Below are 10,939 nucleotides of genomic sequence, written 5' to 3'. Positions count from 1 at the left end.
AAATGGGAGTGTAGAAATCAATTACTTCTAAATTCCCTCATAACTACAAAATCCCCCAGTTCTATTAAACCAGTCATCAGAAATCTGTTTATTCACATTTAGGCACTGATTCCAAAAGTGGTCCTTCTAGAGCTCATTGAATGGGCTATGTCTCAAAATGTAATGATCTTAGGTTAGGTCTCTGTGGTCGCCAGCCTCCAAGATGGCCCACAGTGATCTCTGCCTCCTACTATTCATGCCCTGTGTGGTTTCCTCCCTCACTGAATCACGGTGATGTGTATGACTATGGCATATTGTGGAGGGGATGGGGTGTGACTTCTGAAGCTAGGTTATCCAAGGCATTGTGGTTTCCTCATTGGCCTCTTGGATTGCTCATGCTGAAGAAAGTCTGCCGCCATTTTGTGAGGGTGCTCAAGCAGCCCTGTGGAAAGGCTTCTGTGGAGAACTGAGACCTCTTGCCAACAGCCAGCACCAAACGGTCAACTGTGTGAGTGAGCCACCCTATAAACAGCTTCTTTAGGTGGCTGCAGCCCGATCAACACCCTGAGTGCAGCCTCATGAGAGACTCCAAGTCAGAACCAGCCAGCTCAACCACTCTCACTTTCTTGACCCACAGAAACGATAGGAGATAATAAATGTTTATTGTCGGTTTAAGCCACTTAGCTTTGGGGTAATTTGTTGCCCAGCCAAAGTAACAAGTTTCATCTCTAAAAATTTATATCTGATTCATTTGATGTGAAAATAAGAAATTCTGATAAAGGTAACAATAATGATCGGATGGTTATGGTATTTTTTTTCTTCTAAAGGTCTGAAATGTTTACAAATATCTGTCAAAATTTTCCCTGAAAGATTGTGTGAGGCAGTAGGTACCCTCCCTCTTGCTACCTGAGAAATCTGTATATTGCTTTTAAATTGTAGTAGGTTTGGTCAAACATCGATAAGCTGATGGGTACCTCAGGGTTCATTATGTTACTCTCTTTTCTTTTGCGTACAATGAAAGAATGCTATGCTCAGAAAGATTGCTAAACCTTTACTAAAGTGAGTGGGAGAGGGAGAAGCCCCTGGCAGTAGGCCTTGCCTGCCTCCCCATCTTCATCTTCTCCCCTCTCTGCTCCAGTCTCACTCTTCTCCAGCTGCACTGACTTCCTCACTATTCCTTGAACACACCAAACTCACTCCCTGATCTTTGCACTGACTGTTCCCCCTGCCTCTGGCAGAGACCACTAGCTGTCCACCAAAATCCATCATCCCCTCATTCCAGGGCACATGACTACATTTCCTAGGCTCCCTTGCGGTTGGGGTGACCATGTGACCAAACTCACTGTGGTGGAACATGAGCATAAGTGATGTCTGTCATGGTCAGATTGGCCCATAGAGATATCCCATGATGCTCCTCCAAGCTCTTTGACCTTCCAGCCAGTCAGGATGGTGATGCCTTAGAAGTCAAAATTTGTAGCTGATAGAGCAGTCTGGGTCCCTGAATGACTCTATAGAGGACAGCCACCCCATCAGCCTGAACACTCATCCTGCAGAGTTATGTGAGAAATAAAGAAACTTATTCTTTAAACTGTTTGACTTTGAGGGTCTATTTGTTATATTAGCTCAGCCTATAAATAACATTATATGATTATAATTATATAGTTATTATTACAATATTATGTAACTAACATTATAACTATCCACATTGCTCATTCGTTTACATCATTCAGACCTGCTCAAATGCACTTGTTCAGGAAGCCTTCCCTCTCAACCCATCTAAACTGGCCCCTTCTCTAAAACTAAAAATAGAGCTACCATATGATCCAGGAATCCCACTCCTGGGCATATATCCAGAGAAAACCATGGTTTGAAAGGACACATGCACCCCAATGTTCATTGCAGCACTGTTTACAATAGCCAAGACATGGAAGCAACCTAAATGTCCATCGACAGATGAATAGATAAAGGAGATGTGCTACATAGATACAATGTAATATTACTCAGCCATTAAAAAGAGTGAAATAATGTCATTTGTAGCAACATGGATGGACCTAGAGATTATCATACTAAGTGAAGTAAGTCAGACAGAGAAAGACAAATACCATATGATATCCCTTATAGGTGGAATCTAAAAAAAATTATACAAATGAACTTATTTACAAAATAGAAACAGACTCACAGACTTAGAAAACAATCTTATGGTTACCAAAAGGGAAAGGTGAGGGGAGGGATAAACTGGGAGTTTGGGATCGACATATACACACTACTATATATAAAATAGATAACTAACAAGGACCTGCTGTATAGCACAGGGAACACTGCTCAATATTCGGTAATAACCTAAGTGGAAAAGAATTTGAAAGAGAATAGATACATATATAGGTACAACTGGGTCATTTTGCTGTACACGTAAAACTAACACAACATTGCTAATCAACTACACCCCAATAAAAAATTAAAATTTTAAAAAATAGAAAATAAAATAAACTGGCCCCTCTCCAGCCTCTATCACAGTACCCGGTTTTCTTTTGCTAAACAGCATGTACCCCTACCTGAAATTACACATGTATGTGTTTAGCTGTTCATTGTCTGTCTGCTCTACTAGAAGGTAAACTCCCTGAAGGCAGAGACTCTGCCTGTATCCCCACAGGGCCCAGCACAGAACAGGTGCTTGCTCAGTACATATTTGTTGAATAAGTACAGTGGCCCATGTTGGGAACCTAAGCTGGGAGGTCCTGAGGCATAAATAAACTTAAGCAGTTGGTTTCCAAATCTTGGGGCCATGTCACCTTGGGATACTGTGCTTATTAAAAGCACAGCTCCTGGGTCCCACGCCCAAAGGCTCTAACCTGTCAGCTTCAGGCATGGAGTAGGGACCAAACCTCTGTGTGTTAATGTGTGACCAGGTTTGAGAGTCGCTGCTCTGGCTCTGGTCAGGATCTGGACGTGCCCCTCAGAAAGGAACTCAGAGCATCCACACAGTGGAAAGGAGACAGCCTCTGTCGGACCTCCAATGGCTGGGGGAGACTGAAGATGACCACCTCCCAGGAAAAAGTGCTCTTCACGGGCAAGTGGGCATGTTATTTAGGATACAGACTTGGCTATGATGGACAGAGGCCTCACCTAGCAGTGCTAAACATCATGGTCAATGGTGACACCATTTCTCTCTGAAGGAGAAGTCTGAGCTGGGATGGCAGCCGTACTCATCAGGGCCCAGCCTCCTCCCATCTTGTTGTTCTGCCATCTATAGAGTGTGGCTACCACTCACAGGGCCAGGAAAGCTCTCCACCATGCCCACCGTGTCCATCGGAAAGGCGGAGGGGTATGCCCTCTCTTCCATCTAAGGCCATGATCCAGAAATTGCTTTTCCCATATTGCATTGGCCAAAACCTGGTATACGGATGCACCTGGCAGGGAAATATCATCTCTATTCTGGGCACCACAAGCCCAGCCAAAACTTCTCTAACAGCAGAAGGAGGGAGTGGAGATTAGGGAGCAATTAGCCTCCTCTGCCACAGAAGCCACGTGGCTACTAGAGGGAAGCCAAGCGAAGGTAGGCGCACAGTTACAGGCCTAGGAGTCAGACTGCCCATCCAGCCTTAGCCTCTGCCCTCGGGTCTCAGAGGCCATCGGGGTGACAGACAAGCAAACAGTGAAACACCTGAGTGCACCATAAATGAACTGAAAGGCCTCTGGAAGCACAGAGGACCGTAGACTGACTTACACTGGGGGTTGGGAAGGCCGCTCCCCAAAAAAACGTTTCTACCGGTCCCAAACGGGTGCGTGGAAATTTGTAGGGGAGGGGGCCAAGCAAGGAAGAACCCCACAGGGGAGAGGCCAAAACAGACAAATGTCAAGAAGTCTAGAAAAGCCTGGGATCTTCAGGAAAGAGAAATAAATTCTGGGTTTAGATCCTAGGGAGCTTCGGGGAACAGGAGATGAGGCTGGAAAAGTAGGTGGGCCCAAACTTGATAGAGGCCACATTCAGGTGCCGGGCTGCCTGGGTTCAAATCCCAGCTCCCCATTTACTAGCTGTGTGATGTTGGCCATGTTGACATAACCTCTCTGAGCCTCAGTTTCCCCGTCTACAAAACGGAAATAAATAATAATCCTTCATCCTAGGCTTTCATGAAGATTCAGTGAGTTAATACTGGTGGAAAGCTTAGGAGAACGTCTGCAGGTGCTGAGGGCTTTTATTATCGCCCTCCAAAGGGATCTGCTTCATCCTCAGTTTCTTAGTAAATTCCCAGAGGCGAGTCTCAGAGATTTTGGCTGAATTGGGAAGAAAACAGAGAAGGGACTTTTTCCTCATGCTTATGTCCAGAGCATTAAAGAGGGTGGTCAACAATATGACTCAGAGTGAGGAGATCTGGAGAAACCCAAAAGGAGGGGAGTGGGGACAGTCTCCCGCTTTATCCCCAGAGAGCTGGGTGACTTCTTAGAGGCTGGTTTCCTCACCACCTCAAGCTGCTTGTGCCTATTTTGTGAAAGAAAGACTATTGGCCCAAACAGAGTGTGGCCCCAACACCCAGCAAGAGGAATCCTGGAGGGTTCTGCTGCTAATTGTACAACGTTAGGAAGACTCCACAAGGACGGACAGTGGGTGTCTCTTCACCTGTCTGCTTGACTTTTCTGCTCACACTTGACCAAACCTGAAAGGCTGGGAGCCCTGGCTTTTGGTACCTTTGCAGGGAGAGAGACAAAGCGGACAAACTGGCGGCTCTGAGGTGGGCATGGCGGAGGGCAGTGCCCTCCCCGCTTCCTGGTGCAGAAAAGAGCTGGCTCTGAATCCCACCTCCCTAATGCACAAGTATTGGCTGAGCCCACGCAATGAGTTGGCGCCGTGCTTCAGGGCCTCATGGGTTCTCGTTAGAGACAGAATGGGATGATGCAGCCAGCAGGTAATCAGGGAAGGGAAGCTCTTTCGCATTCAGCACCCAGCAAGGTGATTGTCCCATCACTCAGAAAAAGGGAGCTGTAGCTGGACACATCTTCTTCTTCTGAGGTGGCCGTCCTGGTCACCTGTCCACGGGGAACCAGCCTACCAACCCACGAGTCGGCTGACCAGAGACAGCCTCAAAGGCCATTTCCTACAGAGGCCAGCCTGAATGGCACAGAGGATGGGCAGTCCCGGGGCACACAAATCCCCACAAGGCCATCGAGTGCCAGCTCCAGCGCTTTTCAGAAAGACCTCCCGCCTGCTCCAGGGTGGGCAAGGGTCCATCCCCCTGAGAGATCGTAGCACTCCATTGCACTCCATCACTGAGGTTTACAGCAGGCCAGGGAGCAGGCCTTCCACGTGTAGCTCTCCCTGACGAGCAATAAAAAACGTCCAAACACAAGAGTCGGATGTGCTGTACGTTAGGAGTTTTCTGTCTGCCCTCAGCCTCTGAGTGTCCGCCAAGTCCCATAAATTAGGCAAACGTCTCAGGAGGCACAGAAGGAGACTTCCCAGCAGCCAGAGCAGCAAATCCAGGGAACAGGAAGAATAAAAGCAACGTCAGCCTGGCCTCGGGGGAGGAGAGCTGCCCATCCCTGAATTTCCCGAGCCTCCCTCAAGGGGATTTGGCGCCGCTTCAAAATTCTCCAGGACAGTGATTCTCAAAGTGTGGTCCCCGGACCAGCAGCTGGAAATGCACATTCCCAGGCCTCCTGCATCAGTGACTCTGGGGCTCAGACTGGCAATTTACGTTTAACAAGCCCCTTTAACCAGCCCTCCTGGTGACTCTGACGCCCAAGTGAGTTTGAGAACCAGCGCTTCAGAGGTTTTCCTGTGTAACTGAAATCAGCGTGAGGCCAGGAGGAGGGTGCGCAAGAGAGATGGGAAACGCTAAGGAGGAGCTCCTTTTCAAGGCCCTGAGAGCGAGCGTGTCATCCTCCCGGCTCTGGGTGGCGATGGTATATGGATGGCCGGAGCTTGTAGGGATGGTCGCCGGAGCTGAGGGGGGGCGTTTGGAGCCCGGGAGAGGTGGTGATCTCTGGAACCAGACGGCTCACAGCCCGGAGAAGTGGGGAGGCTAAGCGGGAAGGTTACTACATAGGGACGGCCGGTGAGGCCGGGAGCAGGGAGGCCACCTGGGGAAGGTCAGGGACCCGGCGGGGCAAAGACTCATCACCTGTGAACATCCACGGGGCAGCCTACCCGGGCCAGGCACTTCGCCCGTTCTCCCACTGGATGCCCAGTGGGGAGGACAGCAACCATCGCCCCACTTAGCCAAGGAGGAACCCAAGGCCCTCAGAGGCCCGTCATTCACCTAAACTCATCCAGAGGTGAATGCCATTGCCAGTTCTCCATCATCCTTGCCCACTGCCCCCCGGGGTGACGGCTGTGGGGAAGGGGCGGAGAGAGAGTGCCTGTGCCGGGCAGAGAGAAGGTGCAGGAAGGAAAGAGGGAGCCTCCCAGGCTGTCATTAAGGCAAAACCTCCAGGTCTTTCTCGTGATGGTTTTCAAGAGCCTTTCCTTCTCTCCACAAAACCCTGCCAGCAAATCTCATGTTATGGCTGTTACAACTCTTGTTTCGGACGTTGAACGCCTGCACAACAACTGTTTCCCTTCCCTTTGCTTCCTACTCAATCAGTCCTCATCCCCACAAGGCCATGTGGACTCCACTGAGGCCCCGGGGGAGGGAAGCACAGAGCTGGAAGGAACCTTAGCGACGACCCTGTCTAACCCCCTCATTTTATACACAGAGAGGGAAAGTGACTAGCTCAGGGTCACACAGCAGATTGGTGATGAACTCGGGCTGGAGTCTGGACCAAGCTCTGTCCTGCAGTGAGGGACACATCCGACCTGGCACTGCTGCCCATGGCTGTCTCCATGGACCAGACGGGGTTTGGCACTCCTCTTCTGGGTCTTTTCATTATTTTTTCTCTTATCTCACTTGTGTTGCGTTGTTGTCGACATCTTTTCTTCTGAAACATGAGCTATGTATTAGTCAGCATGGGCTTATTCTGTGGTACCAAGTAGCCCCAGAATCTCAGGGCCTTCGTACATGTAAGCTTGTCCCTCCCTTTGCCATCCCTCCCCAGTGGGAAGTGGGTGTTTCATCAGCCCAGAAGGAGAGAAGAACCAGACACGATGGAGTCCTATTAACTGAACCAGAAATCACTCACTCGCTGCTGGAATGTGTGAATGAATGAACAAATGAGACAAAACAAGAAAGGGACTGAGAGGACAAGGGAAGGATGGGCCTGACTCTCCTCTGTCTCTGATGTCATTTAGTCCCTTCTCTGCTCCTGGTTCCTGGCACAGAGCTCCTAAAACCCTGGTAATTTTCTGCGTGATAGGAGCATCTTTTGTTCTCGTGAGGGGGCTCTTAGCGCTCTCCTGGGTGCAGACTGAACCAGAAGGACCAAGCTGTCTGAAGCTTGGAAACTTCAGTCCCACTCCTCGTCGTCTGGAGTGGGGAGAGGGGCTGGAAATTGAGTTAATAATCGATCATGCCAAAGTGACAAAGCCTCCGCTAAAATCCCAAAAGTACAGGATTCAGAGAGCTTCCGGGTTGCTGAACGCATGAAGGTGCAGGAGGGTGGCACACCTGCCTGGGAGAGGGCGTGGAAGCTCTGAGCCCCCTCCCATACCTCGCCCTATGTATCTCTTCATCTGGAACCTTTATCATATCCTCTATTATATGATAAACTGAGAAACATAACTAAGTGTTTCCCTGAGTTCTGTGAGCTGTTCTATGACTGAACCCAAGGAGGGGGCCGTAGGAACCCTGATTTATGGTGGATTGGTCAGACGCACAGGTGACATCCTGGACTCCTGGTTGGCATCTGAAGTCAGGGCAATCCTGTGGGACTGAGCCCTTGCTTGTGGGATTGGATGCTAACTTCAGGTAGATGGTATCAGACCTGAACTGAATGGTGGGACACCCAGCTGGTGTCAGAGAACTGGAGGGTGGGGAAACATCCACACATATGGTGAGCAGAAGTGTGAGTATGGCAGTAGCAGAGAGTAAAGGAAGAAGCCTTTTTCTTTACAATAGGTCATTTCCCTTCCCTGGGCTTCCATTTTCTTACCAGTAGACTGATACAGCCGGACCATCAGAAAACAAGCCCTAACGCTCTGAAGGTTCACAGCCATCCATGACCAGGAAGAAGCCGCGGGGTGGACTCCTGCCAGATGAGTGTGCAGTTGGGTTTTTACAGGAGCAAGTATAAGGATCTGCACTGGGGGAAAATGACCCAAACTCTGTGTATTGCAGATTCTGTATTAATCATCAGTTATGATTCAAGAATTCCTAATGATAATGGCCAATATATTCTTTGCCCCAAAGGCAGAGGTTATTCGAAGGGGTGCCAGAAATTGGAGCCTCTCCTGACCCAAGTCCCCAGGGCAGTCGGGTCTGGAATGCCTTCTGTGCACGGAGAGAGCTGGAGAGAGTGCAGGGGAGGGCACCGTGCGTTCGTTTACTGCAGCCCGTGTACTTCCTGCCCTTCCCCCTGCTCCAGGACCCAGGGAACCACCCGTGGGCTACGTCCATGCCCACGTGTCCTCTGGCCTCTGGTTGGGTTCAGCCCGTGCGAGGCCCCAGCAGGAGCTCAGAGGACAAGAGAGAGTGAGGCTTGGTCCCTGTTCAGTTTCCCTCCCTGGGCCACTGCCCTGGGCTGGTGATGTCACGCTGCTTCTCCAGACAGCTCCCCTTCCCGGTATCAGTAACGGCTCCTTCCCCTTGGGCCTCAGAGTGGTAACAGCTGGCCTGTACTAACACAATCCCTATGGCTCCTCTACACCCACATCTTTGCACAGAAACCCTCCTCCAATGTCCTATTTTTAGCGTGCCACCGGTTTCCTGTGGGAATATAGGGAAGGGTCACTGATGATGCAGGTGTACTAAAGAGTGGGCCTGCCAGCCTGGAGGGGGAAGGGGCGAGGAGACAGCATGAGGGTCTGCCGAGCTAGAAAGGGCTGATCCTGGGGCTCACAGACTTGCTCCCCAGACCCTGGCCCATGAGATCAGGGGGAAGGCTCCCATCAGCAGAACATAGTCCTGTGACAAATATGAGACGGTATCATGCAGACAGCCCCCTTCCCTCAGAGTTGCCCCTCCCCATAACATCAGCTACAGATGGTCTAAGGGGCCATGTCTGGCCGTACAACCCAGCCCTCCCAACCTCACGGCCAGCCCTGGACCAGGCACGGACAACTGGCGCAAGGGGGCCAATCATATTTACTCCATCTCAGACTAGGAATTACAGACCCAGCCACTGAGTCAGGCAGTAACCGACAGGTCTGATAGGATACACTCTATCACCTGGCCTGCAAACCTATAAAAGTGATCACTCTAGAAGGTGATAAAGACCAACACCATAGAGGGAGGGATGGATTTGGAGTCTGGGATGAGCAGATGCAAACTACTATATAGAGAGTGGATAAACAACAAGGTCCTACTGTTGAGCACAGGGAACTATATTCGATATCCTGTGGTAAACCATAATGGAAAATGGTATGAAAAAGAATGTATATATATGTATAACTGAATCACTGTGCTGTACAGCAAAAATTAACACAACATTGTAAATCAACTATACTTCAATAAAATAAATTTTTAAAACTAAAAATATAAATAAATAAATAACTTAAATTTTAAAAAAAGACGAAAAACATAATGCAAGACAAAACGTTAGATATATCCAGGACCATTTACTAGAAACAGATTTGGATGTCACCCATGTCCTTTTATATACACAATAAAAATATATATAATATTTTAATATTATTTTGTATATTAATATAATTGTATTAATGTACATAACTACATATATAATTTCTCCCCAGCCTTTCCAGAATAGATTCTTCAAGCAGCCGGTTGTTGGAAGTGAATGGGAGTGTGGGAACAGGCCCTCAGGTTTACCGAGCACTGTTCTGCACCAGGTTCAATGCCATGTGCTGTACATAAATGTTATTATTTAGTCCTCACAACCCCCTGAAAGTGACAATAATGTCCCTCATTCTGGAGTTCAGAGACTGAGGCTCAGGCCCTGGGCAAATGGTTTTTGAGCTCCTACTATGTGCCCAGCGCAGGTCCATGTGTCTGTGAACAAAGCTGACCAAGGCCACCCCCACGGAGCCCACATCACAGTGAAAGAGGGACAAGAGCTAAATACCTGGACCATGTGGCCCCTCGGCTAACACACGTCAGGAGAAAGCACGTGGAGTGGCAGAGAAGGGGCGTGGGGTGTCTGTGATGGGGGGCGGGCACAGCAAGAGAAGGGCTTCAGTGGTGCCAAATGAATCCGGATTGTACGGAGGTGAGCGTGTGAGCCACACAGTCCTCTGGGCAAGAGTGTCCCAGCAAAAAGGAGCTGTAAATGCAGGGCCTGAGGCCGGTGGAGGAGCAACAGGGAGGCCAGTGCATCTGGGCCAGAGCTAGCGAGGGAGGGAACTAGGAAACGATGTCACAGGTACAGGGGCCAGAGGGAAGTGGGTGCCATTGGAGGATCCCAGCAGAGGAGCGACAAGGTCTAACAAGGTCTAAGTTGGGTTTTGCAGGATCCCTGGGGTGGCTTTGTAGACAGATCCCTGGGGTGGCTGTGTAGACAGTAGACTGAAGGAGGCAGTTAGGAGGCTGCTGCAATAACCCAGGGGAGAAATGAAGGTGCTGGCTTGGGCTAGAGTGACGGCAGCGGAAGTAATGAAAAGCGGTCAGATGCTGGATGCAGTTTGAAGACAGATGCAACAAGATTTGCATACAGACTGGATGTAACTGTGAGAGAAAGGGAAAACTCAAGAATGACCCTCAGGAGGTTTTGGTATGGCAACTGGGAAGAGGGTGGTGCCTCAGCTACCCACTGCTATGTAACAAACTACCCCAAATCTTAGTGGCATGAAACAACCATTTGTGTTGCTCATGATTTTGTGAGTCAGGAGTCAGGGAAAAGCTGGCTGGCTAGTTTGTCTCTGCTCCATGAGGTCCACTGGGCGGCTGGGGAAGCGGCTCCACCACTCAGATGGCTT

The sequence above is a fragment of the Leucopleurus acutus genome, assembly GCF_964270905.1.
Source record: "Leucopleurus acutus genome assembly, chromosome: 10".
Classification (NCBI taxonomy): domain Eukaryota; kingdom Metazoa; phylum Chordata; class Mammalia; order Artiodactyla; family Delphinidae; genus Leucopleurus; species Leucopleurus acutus.
This window is presented reverse-complemented; position numbering follows the sequence as displayed.